Genomic DNA, 15,702 nt, shown 5'->3' with positions numbered 1-15,702 from the left:
GTCTAAATCTAGTGATCCACATGGATATGTAATCACTACATCTATCAACTGCAGAGATAGATGATTTTGAATTGTCAATGATATAAGTTATCAGAATGAGATTCCACCTTTGGAGAATAGATGGGTATCTGCGTGAACCCTTGTGCTACAATACTTGCTCTTTGTTTCACCACCTCGTTGTTCTCAATTTTTTTCTAGAAGAAAACTGGTGTAGGTATTGCTTATGAATACCTTCCCATTATTGAGCAAGATCATTTCTACCTAGATTATACCCTTTGCCTGAGTTCAGTCCGAGTGTTGTTCACACTTTGCCATGTCCATGGTCTTTGGATCTGAATCATTTGAATGGTTTTTGCAATCTAGTTGAGAAATGTATGTCGACGGTTTTAGACTTCTGGTTATATGATTCTCCAGAATCTACATATCAATATATAGTTGATGGAAATATCGTTACCCATGGTGACTGCTCGCGATTTCCCAATGCGATTGAGTCGGGTATTCCGATGTCCCGGTCATTGTGTGCACTATGACCTAGGTTGGTGGAGGTTTCCCGTCCACTGGGTGTATACTACCCATTAGGTGTCTGTCAATGTGAAGTTGACTTGCATTTACCGATTCACTGGCCTTGATATCCTTGCTTGCGAGAAGCTGAATCCTGATGTACTTCTGCCATATATCTCCCCCTATTGCTTTGAACGGGGACTAGAGTGGATTTTACCGGTACCTCCACTCTTTCAGGCATACTTTTGCACGTTTGTAGCATTGTGTGACACCTTTATAGTCAATAAATGAATCTGGCAGGTTATTTGCAATGTGTTGCAAATCTTCTGAATGCATGGTTCAGATCTTTGAGTACGTGGATTTGAGGCAGAAATGTGTTGAACATTCCACTAATTTCATGGCATTCATTTTGGTACTTGAAATCTCCCCCTAATGCCTGGAAATATTCCTCATGAATCAACATACTGGCCTTGAGTAACTCCCCATTAGATGATATAAACCGAACCTCGATGGCGAGATCCGATCCGTTGTTGCGGCCCGACCTTTCACGACATCCACCTTCAGTAGTAGTAACCTCTCGCCCGCGCACGCGATGTACAAAAAATAGAGGGTTTGAACCTTGCGGCTCAGCACGAGAAAACCAATCTTGATGACGGTACTCACGCGCAAAACAATTTCCTCGCAGAGAAATCGCAACACAGAGGTTTTCTAAAGCTTCCTCCAAAACTTAGGGATTTTTAGACAGCTTCCCCCAAAACTCGATACGGGTATTACCCTAAAAACACATCGTGTCTATTTCATCCAAAAATAACCTCCTTACATGTGACGCACCTTGGCTTTATATATCAGCCGACACCTAACAAAGTTGGAAACCAAATATATTTCTATCCTAGACTTGCACGGCAACACAAAATATTAAATAAACTTTAAACTGACTTGGACTCTACCGTCCGGATGACTTGCATGCAAGCATGCAATCTTTTACAAGCCAATTTAAACAACATAACGTGAACTAATATGGACTGATGCGCCATACATCATCAAGTGCATCTCTATCCGCAGGTGGGCCCCATCCGACTTCTTTTAAGGTAAGCTGATCACGTATTAACAATCCATTCCATACACGCTCTTTCCATGGTAAGAAGAGGAATATAAAATAATATATATATTTGATCCTCACGTTGCAACTGATCTTGGTTAGCAAACACACAAGATCCATCATGGACTCCTTGATGCCTCCTTGTAAACGTGGCTCACCAAAATAGTTGGAATATTCTTTTCCTTGTTTTTCTTCTAATGCATGAAAGTCTAATGCACAAGAAATTATCATCTCAACCTGAACACGCTTCTCATCTTTCCAAATGCACATGGCCTGTAACGATTCAGCGTGCATGCATGTATCTTTTATGAGCGGTTGCTCGTCTTCGTAACTTAGCGGCGAGCACTTTGACATATATGCAGTGTACTTTTGGACACAACCGGCTTCTGGCGAAACATCGACGAACTTAGTGTCTATACTACAACAGGTCGCATCATCCTCTCCCCCTTTAGTGGAAACCGTCCTCGGTTTCGACTCGATCTCTGCAGCAACTTTTTCATGGGCGGATTGATTGGTGACCACAGAATATTCAGTAGATTCACTTATATTTTTTTAGCATCTTCCTCTTGTTTCACCTTCTTTTGATGTTCTTTCCTCCAAACAATAAAACGATCCTGACCCATGGGCACGAGGTCGTACTTCTTATCCTTCTTGACGGTATATATGTTTGTTTTGCGATCATACACAACATTATGCTCATTGTACCATGGCTCGCCCAATAACAAGTGACACGAAATCATCGGTGCCGGAATCACGTCGCACAAAACCTCACAAAAATAATTTTCCACCAAAAACAGTACCTTGGTTTGGTGCGTGATAGTGAGCTCTTCCTGACCCCAACGAAACAAGTATGGTTGTGGATGTGGTACCATTGGTAGATTCAGCTTTTCAACCATCTCGATGCTTGCAGCGTTGACCACATTCATGTGATCGATCGTCATGGCACATGATCTCTCCTTCACCACCACACAGGTGTGAAAAAGCCCGAACCAACGTCCTTCCTCCTCCAACTGAAATCCATAGCTTAGCTTACTGAATGATGATGCACTCGCCATCTTCCCCATAGTGTCGTGAACAACCTGATGCTTTGAATACCACCTGATATAAACCGAACCTCGATGGCGAGATCTGATCCGTTGTTGCGGCCCGACCTTTCACGACACTCCACCTTCAGTAGTAGTAACCTCTCGCCCGCGCACGCGATGTACACAAAATAGAGGATTTGAACCTTGCGGCTCAGCACGAGAAAACCAATCTTGATGACGGTACTCACGCGCAAAACAATTTCCTCGCAAAGAAATCGTAACACAGAGGTTTTCTAAAGCTTCCTCCAAAACTTAGGGATTTTTAGACAGCTTCCCCCAAAACTCGATACGGGTATTACCCTAAAAACACATCGTGTCTATTTCATCCAAAAATAACCTCCTTACATGTGACGCACCTTGGCTTTATATATCAGCCGACACCTAACAAAGTTGGAAACCAAATATATTTCTATCCTAGACTTGCACGACAACACAAAATATTAAATAAACTTTAAACTGACTTGGACTCTACCGTCCGGATGACTTGCATGCAAGCATGCAATCTTTTACAAGCCAATTTAAACAACATAACGTGAGCTAATATGGACTGATGCGCCATACATCATCAAGTGCATCTCTATCCGCAGGTGGGCCCCATCCGACTTCTTTTAAGGTAAGCTGATCACGTATTAACAATCCATTCCATACACGCTCTTTCCATGGTAAGAAGAGGAATATAAAATAATATATATATTTGATCCTCACGTTGCAACTGATCTTGGTTAGCAAACACACAAGATCCATCATGGACTCCTTGATGCCTCCTTGTAAACGTGGGTCACCAAAATAGTTGGAATATTCTTTTCCTTGTTTTTCTTCTAATGCATGAAAGTCTAATGCACAAGAAATTATCATCTCAACCTGAACACGCTTCTCATCTTTCCAAATGCACATGGCCTGTAACGATTCAGCGTGCATGCATGTATCTTTTATGAGCGGTTGCTCGTCTTCGTAACTTAGCGGCGAGCACTTTGACATATATGTAGTGTACTTTTGGACACAACCGGCTTCTGGCGAAACATCGACGAACTTAGTGTCTATACTACAACAGGTCGCATCATTAGAGGGGCTCGAGGTATTGACGGAAATACAGTTATTCCTCACATAGATCCCAACTATATGTTGAGGGGCCAATGATGTATGCCGGGTGGTGATATCGGTATGCAACCGAATTACCGCAGATAGGAAATACTTGGTAGATATCCATATATCAAAGATAGAGGGAATAATATTATGCAGTTCTATCATGAGCATGTAAAACTGCATGACTCCAACGTAAAGTTGGTAAATTGCAATTCTAAAGTGAAGATAATGCAATGAGCTTAATTCTTTGGATATAGGATTCTACCAAACCATTTTGAGCCTAGACATTAGGATAAATTGCTAAACTTCAATCTGAGGGCCATAGAGAAGGCACTCAAGGAAAATTCTGCAATGTTATCCATTTGATTTTCTTAAAATCGATGTCAGGATAATGAGCCAATGGATTCATGTGGAAAAACACACACTTGGGACCATCATATAGATGTGTCTTTTAGAACTAGGGAACACCTGAATAGTCTAGTCAATGGATGGGAAGAGCCACTTACCTTAACTTGATGCATTTAAGGAGTCTGAGTGGTTTTGCGTAGACTTTAAGGTGCGCAAGCCTTAAAATTAGCTTCCCTGCATCACATGTAGTGCACACAAAATCCAAATATTGTTGGAATTTAGCATCATAATAATCACAAACCAACGGAATTTCTGATAGTTTTGGTTTCAACCCAATGTCTGGATGACCAAGGCGAGTATGCCAAGTTTGTCATGTACAAGACACTCTAGAAAACTATCTCGTACGCAACATGTGCTATGGGTTGTGTCGTATGTGTAGTACAATCCAAATGATACATAGAGAATGTTCTTGTCATATCAGTTGCATATGGTAAAGAGAAGTTATTTCTCTTTGTTGTCATCGTAAGTTTCGTTAGAGAAACTATTTTGACGGACACCACTATAGTTTAGTAGGCTACAAGTTAAACCGGGAAGAAATAAAGCATCCTTAAGTTACTCGAGTGCCTATAGGGATAGTAAATATGACTTGAGTTGAGCCACACAAATACCTCATCGCGTATTGCATTTTAAAATATCTCCTTTTCTCCCAAAGAGAGTGGAAACATTTTACTTCCCTTAGTATAGAGTTCTGGTGCATATGTCCACAAGGCACAAATCATCTTTCATCAGATCGACCCCCGTAGAAATCTATATATAGACATGATGATTCTCAATATGAAAATCACTCACATATATAGAATACATACAAATGTATTTGTACCAAAGTGCTGATACAATATATTGTGATATACAATATATGATGACAACAATACTTATGTTCTTATTAGAACATCTTAAATGGACATAAATTATGTTGACCACTCAGGAGATTGAGAGACTAGACGAAGTCTTCAAACATGTTAGTTGAGTCATATTCAACTATCATATTCTCCATGCCCATAGGGTCCTGTCACTGCTGGTGATGTCGGGTTGAAGGTTGAAGTGAGCTTCAAACCTTTGCCCTCGAGGTCTCTTGTGTCCTAGGAATTGCTGATACAGAATAACCAGATGCAGAGATCTAAATCGATGTAATGCCTTATGATGTATAAGCCAATATATTTTTTATTAGCGGTGTGATTCCGACCAGAGCTTAATCATGTGGTCTTGGATTGCACACACTATTCCATGAGACACAAGAGTGATCATGATGTCCATGCCCAGGTAGGGTAGTGGTGGCGACTGAGGGCGAATGCATCAAATTCTCTAGCCATCGGTTACCAGAGATAATTAATTTATGTTTAGTAAATTAAAGACCATCGTGGTAATGTTGCAAAATTAATGGATATTTCAGGAAGTTATCTTGAAACCATTAATGTGAATCTTAAATTGTTAAGCATGACACCTTGAAGATAATCTTCAAAATGAAGTAGATCTCGCAACACTAGGGAGTATAATCTGATGAAATCAGTAAATACTCACTCGTAATGCCTTATGTCATGACTTAGAAAAATGTGTGGGAGAGCACTTTGTAAAGCAATCATAATGTCAAAACGACAAAATGTAGGCTTTATCAGTAGCCATTGATAATCTGTGTAGGCAGTAGATCCATATGACTACATTGTGATCTCAATCACCAATTTGAAGAAATCACCTTGAATTTTGCATCCGTATTTGCAAGAAATTGGAAATCACAATTGCAACTAAACGTATTTATCTTGACATGTGGGAACATTGAAATAGATACATCATGGAAATATTCCGAAATACCTTGTACTCAACGGAGAAATAGTACTGAAGAGGTACTGAATTTATCTTTGCAAGCGATAAAAAATCTCAATTACAAATAATAGATGTAATGAATCTCAACATGTAGAATAACATGGAAATATATTACGTCATAGTTTACTCTAGAATACAAGGTACTCTATAGATATACACTACAAACGTAATGAATAATAACGATGTTGCAAACTTGATCCTCAAGTCAAAAACTTGAATTTTGTAGATCTCAAACTAAATGAGATCATGTATCAAATTGCAAGATAATTCAGTGGAGTCAATTAATATTTCGCGAGATAAAATAGATCTCAACCGCAATGAGATTATTTTGCGAGAAAAAAAATTCTCAATCGCAAATGTTGTGCGAGAAGACTTAATCTCAATCTCAAAACAATGTCACTATACTAATAGGACATGTTATAGGAATTGCTAAAAAGCAAACACATTGAACATGCCACATATAATAATCACATATTTTCTGGAATGTAAAATTCAACAGAAAATACAGTAATTAACAGGGTCTAAAACTGCATAAACATAGTTTTTTTTTTTGAGAAACCTGCATAAACATAGTAATTAATACCACTGTTAATAAATAACAAAATCCAGCCCAGGCAGCCATTCGGCCCACAGCCACGCGGAGGGGGAAGGGGCAGCCAGAGGTCACGCCAGGCGCCTGGGTCTGGGCCTCCATGGCCTTTGGCCGGCCCGCAGCCTCCCGCACCGCCTAAGAAGAGGCGAGGGGTGGGGCGGTTACGGATAAGGGTTCGCCCCGACCCGCACCATCGCTCGATCCCCCACCACCTGCGCTCATGGGGAGCAGAAGACCCAGTCGCCGGTTGTTGGAGCGAGCGCCGGCGCCTCCCCTCGCATTCCGGTGGTCAGCGGCGCGACACCGACGAGGCCTCTTTGTCCAAGGAAGAAGAGACGACGACGGGGCATGACGAGCAGCGCCGAGGCCAAGGCTTGCCGGAGCCCATGAGCCGGCGCGGCGGCCGGACGGCGGTCGATGGCGGCCACGGCGCGCCCGAAGAGGCGGCCAAAGTGCTGCTCCGCGCGGCTGCTCAAGCCCGCGGTTGCCTCCAGCGGCGGCGGGGCCTTGACGAGCTCCGAGGGGCAGGGCGTTGATGAGGCCGAGGTGCGCCGGAGCCCACGCTCCAGATCGACGGCCTGGGCGGCGATCGATGGCCGCGACGGCGCGCCCGGAGAGGCGCCCGAAGCACTGTTGCTCGAGCCCGCTACCATCCCCGGCTGTGGCGAGGCGATGGTCACGGCGGCCTCCGTCCCCGTACCGAAATGGACGACACCAGAAGTGCAGGCGTCGGAGATGGCAGGTGCGTGATGAGGTTGTTGTCGGACACCTCGCCGTTCAGGCTGCAGGCGCCGCGGGTCGTCGTCGTTGTGGTCGGCGAGTGCATTAAGGCTGCGCTACCGTAAGATGCCAGGGACTCCGCGTCGCATGACAGCCGTTGTCCTTCCTTGTCCGCCGCTGGGACGTTGAGGACGCAGACGCAGTGTGCTGTGCGCCGGCTATTCCAGACGTCTGGGTAGGGCCGCTGTTGGAGATGTATGCAACGACGCTCTCCCACTGCTGCGTGCATGCCCAGGTATGCCAGAGTACTAATTTCTGATGCGATTGAAGCTTACAGAATTTAAAAACGGAAAGTAGCACCTTATTCATGTAGCAATTAGATTAAGACTTTTGTATGAGCATGATTGCTTGATCTTGTTTCTTGATCTTCTTTCACTCTAATTTCTCTCTTCCTCGAGGCTAAATCTGTGGAATCGAAGATCGCAGGAGATCTGGACCGCTGGAGTTGTTGTCTCTGCTTGAGGCGGTCGCGTGCCCACTTGGTGCCCTATCGCTGTCGACTCTGCCTGAGGCCGCCGTGGGGAGGTCTCTATGCTGTGTAACCGCCATCTCAGGCATGGCCTATTTCTCTCAACAGAGCGCAATAACGTGTGATAAATAGAATTGTATCGAGAGAGACAAAGCAACAAATGATTCAAACCACCCTTTATTGATGATGAATGAGCACTTGTATACAATGGGAACAGTTGCCTCCGAGGGACACGACGATGGTCCGTAGAGATGCCATTCCAGGAACCGCCATGACGGTTGCTGGAAGTGTGCAACCGCACATGTAGAAAGGAGCGGGGATTATCCCGTAATACCCACAAGAGTTATTTAGTTTTAACAAAGAGAATACGTAGAAAAAGGTAAGAAAAATATGATGTGATTGAGAAAAATATGATGTGATTGATATTATGTGCGAATCAACTTATGGTTGGGTTGGTTAGGTGAACAGTGGTATACTTAACCCATCAGGATTCAAATTCTAGTGCTCGTATTATTCCTGGATTTATTTCAGGATTTCCGGCGATGCGCTTTCAGTGGGAGGAGACATCCTGTCGACGACAAGGTGTCTACGGTGACTTCGTAAATCTCAAAATGATATGCTGGCTCAGTCTCTCGAAGATGCTCATAAGGGTAGGGTGTGCGTGTGTGCGTTTATAGGGGTGAGTGTATGCGCGTATATATAAGCGCTTGTGTCTGTACCGATGCTTAAAAAAAGATTGATATTATGTACGTATAACGAATTGATTTTAGGATTTCTTTCCCCGAGAAATGAGGTTTTCATCCGGATGAAAAGAATTCACGGTTATCCGTTTTTCTGTCCGTCTATTTCCTGCATCAAGATTCGCGTTCGATTCTAGCCTCACGGGTGTTTTTTTGTTACCGGGCCCGCAACTACGCCCCTGGAGACCCGTTAATCCCGAACAGGTCCGTGTACTAGCGGGTTTTTCTTTTTCTTTGAATTTCCTATTATCTCATGCGGTGACTTTGTCTGTTTCCCTTCCCTATTTTGAACGGCGAGATCTTGGAGGCAGAGAGGAGAGGCCATGGCGATTTGAGTGGTTAGATCTGCCGCTGATCTCCGAAGAGCGAGCCTGTGGTTGGCGTCCTTCCCCTACCCCTGTTGCTTCTCCTGCAAGCGCGTCGAGGAAGAGGGGAAGTCGACACATGGTGATTTCGCGGCGGTATCTCATCTGCTACTGTTAATTTCGCGCCGCTCCTCCTGTTGCTGTGGTGTTCTTCGAGCCCTGTGTCTCCCTTCTTCCCCCAACGAGGTTTGTTTTGCCAATATCCTCCCCCCTGTCTTCATTTCGATGCAATTTCTATAGGATTTTGCTAGATCTGGCGTAGTGACGTTTTTGTTCCCATGTGCGGTGGTGGATCCAGCGCTTTTTAGGTTGTTTTGTGGTGGTTCCTAGATTTTTCGGTTGTTGATGGAGAGGGAGCAACATCTCAGTAGATGTAGATGCAGCAACGCCTGGTCCATGTAGTTGTAGGGGTCAATTTCCGCCCATGTCTACGTTTAATTTTCTGCTCCCCTAATGCGGTTGCAGTTGTTCAGTGCCCCTATATGTGCACAACCCATAGATACGTGGATGTAACTGATTTGAATGAGCTCCTAGATGTTTTGGACTGTATGTGTGTATGACGCCAGTTGTTTCTGTTAGTGTGTTGTACTGTTAATTTTGAGCAATTTTAGAGTGATTGAGACTGAAATTTTTACCAGTTAAGCGTCAGTAATGTGTAAGTTTCAGTGATTTTTCGAGTGCTTTTGTATCTTCTTTTGTAAATTCGGTTATGTGTAAGTTGGTTTACAGTGTAATCCCTAGTGTTTTTTGACTGTATTTAAATGATTTTTACAGTGTAATTCGTTAGTAGATTTACAATGTAATTCTTAGTGCATTTTGGAATGCATCTTCGGTTGATTCCTAGTGTATTTTTACAGCATAAATCCCAGTGTAGTCACACTGTAATTCTTTTATGGTTTTACTGTGTAAATCTTAGTGCCATGGCAATGTGTTTTTTTTATCTTATTAGTGGTTTTATTGGTGAGTTGGCTCTGAAATAAGTTGGTGACTGATATGAGCCTGTGTCTACATGCTCGGACCTTTGCCAATGGGTGTTTGAAGTGTGGTTTGCATCTACCTGGCCGCCTTTTTGCATTTTTGTGTGGATTGATGTGTGTTTGCAATGATTTTTTGAAACACTAGTAATACTTAATAAGCAGTTTTTTTATCTATGTGGCTGCAGCGTAAATGTGATCCTCTCTCATCTTAAGAAGCAGCCTTTGTCTCTGGTTTTTTGTAATATCTTTTAGTGTAACACTCAAAGTATTTTTAGTGGGTTTTTTACACTGTCATTATCTTGTTTTGATACAGTGTAATTCTCAAAGTATTTTACACTGTAATTATCTTTGTTTTACAGTGTAATTCTCAAAGAATTTGCACTGTATCTTATTGGATTTTACAGTGTAATTCTCAAAGTATTTTCATTGTAATATCTTTTGGTGTTTCTCTCACAGTATTTGTAGTGGATTTTTCACACTGTAATTATCTTGTTTTTATACAGTGTAATTCTCAAAGTATTTACACTGTAATTTGTTAGTGCAACTCTCAAATGATTTTACACTGTAATCATCTGTTTGATGTAGTGTAATTATCTTGTTTTGATACAGTGTAAATCTTAAAGTATTTACACTGTAATATCTTACTGTATTTTACAGTGTAATTCTCAAAGGATTTACATTGTAACTCTCTTAGTAGATTTATAGTGTAATTCTCAAAGTATTTTCACTGTAATATCTTTTAGTATTTTTCGCACTGTAGTTATCTTGTTTTGATACAGCGAAATTCTCAAAGTATTTACACCGTAATTTTTTAGTCTAACTCTCAAATGATTTTACACTGTAATCGTCTTGTTTGATGCAGTGTAATTATCTTGTTTTGCTACAGTGTAAATCTCAAAGTATTTGCACTGTAATATCTTATTGAATTTTACAGTGTAATTTTCAAAGGATTTACACTGTAATTCTCGTAGTGGATTTACAGTGTAATTCTAAAAGTATTTTCACTGTAATATCTTTTAGTGTTTCTCTCACGGTATTTGTAGTGGATTTTTTGCATTGTAATTATCTTGTTTGATTACAGTGTAATTCTCATAGTATTTACACTATAAATTTTCACACTGTAATTACAGTGTGATTCTCATAGTGTTTACACTGTAATTTTTTAGTGTAACTCTCAAATGATTTTACACTGTAATTGTCTTGTTTGATCTAGTATAATTATCTTGTTTTGATAGTGTAAATCTCAAATTATTTACACTGTAATATCTTAGTGGATTTACAGTGTAATTCTCATTTTTGGATTTACACTTTTTTTTTGCATTTTTACTGTGTAACTATCATTGGATTTACACTCTAACTATTTACTGGCTTTGTTAGTGGGTTTTACACCGTAATTCTTAGTGGTTTTACTTGTAAATCTGAGAACCATTTGTACTAGAATCCATTTGCTTTGCTCTAATGATTTAGTCTTATTTTCTTCATTGTAACAAGCACTTTAATTCTACCAATAGTACTTTATTTTCTTTCTAACATGAAAATGATTAACTTCGAAGAGTTTCATGTGTTGTACCCAGCTGTCCCTAAGCAAGATAATCGGTATTTAAGTTTTTCTGCCTTTTCATGTTCTTGTTTAATTTTTATACAGATTTGTATGAAAGCTTTATTTTTCTTATTTGTGTTCTTTTTATCTTTTCAGCCATGAATGTGGTGTCTTCACATTTAAGTAATATGGAGATATTCACACCAAGAACTCAGATGGCAAACTTTTTCTCCAGTGCAGACATTCCAAATCTTAGGATCAGATATGCGAATGACATGTTTTGCAGCCCCATGAACAGTTGTGACAAGTCTTTCGTAACTGGTTTCTATCGTGATGTATGTTCTTTACTTTCCTTGTCATTTGTTACATTTTCTTATTCTCCTTTTTAGCCTCTTGTTTCTTTTACTAACATTCTGGGTCTCTTTGAATATTTGTGTGTAGGGAGAAGCAATGCCGGGTGAGGTTAAACATGTGTGCGGTCCTAGCACAAATGGTGGCTGAGTTCTTTTTTTAGTAGCATGTAATCTGAACAAAGTAGCATGCAATCTGAGCATATCAGTATTTTTGATTTAGTAGTGGTCTGTATGTTTTTTTCATTTTGATTGTAGTGTCATGTCTTTATGCCTGTAACTCTGCAGTACGTATTTTGAGCAGATTTTTGATTCTATATCAAGGGTCCTTTTTTTGTTAATGATCATTTGTTCCTTGTATCTCAATTTATCCCTTCTTCACCTTTTTGTTACTGCTGCTTTTTTGACTGACTTTGGTAAAGTTTGGGAGTGTCATTTTAGTGGATTTACAGTGTCATTTTAGTGGATTTTACAGTGTCTTTTTCATTGCATCTTACACTGTAATTCTTAGTGGGGCTTTGTAGAAATTAGTATCTATTTAGTGATTTTACACTCATTTTCTAGGTCGTAATATGATTTTAATTTTACCTCTTCTTTGTCAATGTATTTTTGTAGGCGACCTCATCCTGGTCCTTTAACCTCCTCCCTTTGTTTTGCTTTTTAGCTGCCTTTTTCTGTTTGTTCTGGGCTGGAAAAGTCGGCATGTGGACCCGTTAGTCTATTTAAAAGTTGGGGCAGAAAAGAAAATAGAAAAAGACAAACAGGGGACACGCGACAGTTGGCATCCTGTGGTTGGATGGAAAATATGGATGAGAGCGAATTGTATTTCATCCGGATGTAGAATAGACAGTCTCAAAAATAATACTACCATTTGATTCGCTACCGGCAAGCCAAACCCCGCGGACGCTATCAAACCGTTGTTACTTCAACTTCTTCGTTTTCTTACTACTTAATAGTTATAGTTCCATTTTATCGGTTACAAAGAATACAAGGGGGTTTATTTAACGGAAACACTAACACCCACACGTGTGGCACTTCTCCAACTCGCCCACACGTGTTTATCGCCGTCGATTAGTTTTTGCATGAATCTTGACACGAGATGGCAGATTTCATGTGCCGTGTAGGACAAAGCCTATGTGTGGTGTGTAGTTGGTTTACCCGCACACCGTTTCTTCCTCGGACAACAGCGGTTTGCGAGTCGGGGCGTGCAGTGGAACTGTCGTCGCGTCTGCATGCCACGCACGACTTCGGTTGGCGTCTCCCTCGACTCGCCATCCCCCCCTCGCCGTGGTTCATTACTCCCACACACATTCATTTCTCCCCAACCCACCATCCATAGTGGTTCCAGTCGATTGGAGAAGACGAGAGGACGAGGCGGCGGCGGCGGAAGAGTCGACGACATTCGCGACCGTTGCTGGGGTTCACCGGGCCGAAGCGTCGTCGTTGGAGCAGCCGTGGTGAGAAGGTAAGGCTCCCTCCATGGTCACATTCCTCCCTACGAATTCTTCCCCCTCCCTCCGTGTTCACTTTCCCCTCGAGTTTTCTCGAGATTTCGGTGCATTCGCAGCGCTCTGGTGTCCCTGTCGGCGGTGGAGTCGTGTGTTTGCCATTTAGGGCGGCATTGCACAGTTTCGTCGTCGTTGCAGTGGCAGTCATGCCGGTGAGGCTCGCCTGGTCGGCAACCACATCTATATTTGCCTGTGCTTGCGCGAGCGATTTTCTAGCTATTAGTTCTGGTTTGCCTCGAACGATATGGGCATCAATCCGTGTTTTTAGGGCATTTTTTGTTGTTGAATTCAGGGTATGATTGTCGTGAATGAACCCTAGATCTAGTTAGGTGCATTTCAAAATGTAGGATAATGACAGTCATGGCAATTTCGACAACTATCATCACTGATGGCAACTAATTTTCTGAATCAACTATGTCAGTTGCCATGTTATCTATAGGATAATGTCAGTTTATGATATCCAAGTCAGGGAGTAATTTTTGTGTATGATTTCTATACCTAGGTAGTTGCATATTTAAGTGTGTGATAATGGCAGTCATGGCAATTTTCATTGCATTTGTTTGCCTACAAATATCCTCTAAGTGGCAACTAATTTTGTGAATCACCTTTGCCAGTTGCCATGTCATATGCAGAGTAATGGAAATTTGACTATACAATACACTCAACTACGTTTGCCATGCTGATTTGTGATATCTAAACATATTTGATTGCATTACATGGCAACTCAGTTTTTAATGAGGCCAGGGTGTGAGTTGCCACATTATATGTTGTACATGGCAACTCATTTGATTATTTTTCTGCCTTTTTGTGCATGTTCAGCACATGGCAATTACTGCCCTTTCAGATGCTTAAACTTTGGGGTAACCATGGTAGTTTTCATTTTTGTTCATCGATGATATCCAGTGAATCGTTACTTCATTCATTTCTTTCTGTATCCGTCGGCTGTGTTTTCATTCTCCCTAACGTGTTTTTGTTCTTACCGTAGCACAATGGCTCGCAGTAACCATCAAGATGATGATAATGACTTCATGGAGTTACCACCACAGAATTGTGCGACCGGTCGGACAAAAGATGGCGATGAGGTCACTCTCCCCCTATGCTTTAATTTGACATTTCGGCTTTGTTCTTCTGTTAGAACTAAATTTTCACTACATTGAACATGGCAACAAATGATCCTTTTTGTGTTATGCAGAAGAAGAAACGTCAGTGCAGCAGGGCTTCGCAAGAACGCCTAACTATATTGACCGAGGGATTTACTGATGAGCAGAAGGAGCTGCCGGTGAGATGGGGATGCAGACTCTGATGGATGTTCGGTGCAAGAATCTAGTAAATCTTGTATGCGACTGGCTCGGTGAGATATATGAGCCTGTGTCTAGGGAATTTGTGATTCCAGGACCTGGAAGACTGCCTTTGAATGAGGAATCTGTGTTCTGCACTTTGGGTGTGCCCCATGGAGAAATCAAAGTGTCGTATGAGGAGGATAATGAGATTGAGGAAGCTTTGTTCGCCCGTTTGTTTCCTGGAATGGCATCCATGCCTAATACGACTGTGCTGGCCACTTCGCTGGAGGGCATGAGAACGCATGGCGAGGTATTTAAGATGAAGCTGCTCATGTACTTGATATCAGTTGTCTTTGCGCCTACCACATCTCTTTGCCCAAGCAACAAGTGCTTCCCTATCCTGGTGAATGCTTTCTGTCTACTTCTTTTCCCCTGCAATCTTTTGATTTTGATGTCACCTGGAAGCTAGTCACTGGCAGTTTTTTGATGTTTTTATTTGATTGTTGATGCGGCATATTTTTTGTCCTAAAATTGTGTTGTGCAGGTGAAGCTGAAAGATGTTAAGAACATGAATTGGTGTAGATCCATCGCAGACTTCCTGCATGATGCATTCTCAAACAAGATGTACCAGAAGGGCTGTCGCTTGCACCTAATGGTATTTTCCCTACTCTTTTGCAAATGGTCTTATCACGGTTCATTCTTTTCCTAAATCAACATTGCACTGCTCATAAGTGTGAACCAAATTGTTTTGCATTTTTGGTATCTCTGTTTGGCCATAGTCTGACAACCCAAATTTTTTGACTGATCTTTTAACTGAATTTTGTATTTTCCCTTTTTATGGCAACTGTAGGAGATCGTGCATGGCAACCCTTTGTTTCATTTTTTATGTGACACTTTTACATGTGAAAGTGAATTTTGTTTGATCCATGGCTTCTGTAGTTGCTACCTACAAGGCAATAGCATTTTTATACAACACAAAACGTGTTCATTTCATACATTCGTTCTCTTTATACAATCTGGACGGAAACTACCATGTTGAACTGGTGGCAACTACCAGCATAATAGGATGGCAACTGCCAACATAGCATGATGGCAACTAACATAGAT

The 15,702-nt window shown here is 41.5% G+C and overlaps 1 long non-coding RNA gene across 1 annotated transcript; it reads left to right on the top strand.

Annotated features, from left to right (window-relative positions):
- Positions 1-8,891: 8,891 nt before the first annotated feature.
- On the top strand, positions 8,892-12,143 carry LOC119288846. The gene is made up of 3 exons (XR_005141303.1): positions 8,892-9,126; positions 11,614-11,792; positions 11,899-12,143. It is a non-coding gene; the product is annotated as an uncharacterized LOC119288846 (long non-coding RNA).
- Positions 12,144-15,702: the final 3,559 nt, after the last annotated feature.

This window comes from Triticum dicoccoides, chromosome 4A, assembly GCF_002162155.2.
Source record: "Triticum dicoccoides isolate Atlit2015 ecotype Zavitan chromosome 4A, WEW_v2.0, whole genome shotgun sequence".
NCBI lineage: Eukaryota > Viridiplantae > Streptophyta > Magnoliopsida > Poales > Poaceae > Triticum > Triticum dicoccoides.
This window is presented reverse-complemented; position numbering and strand designations above follow the sequence as displayed.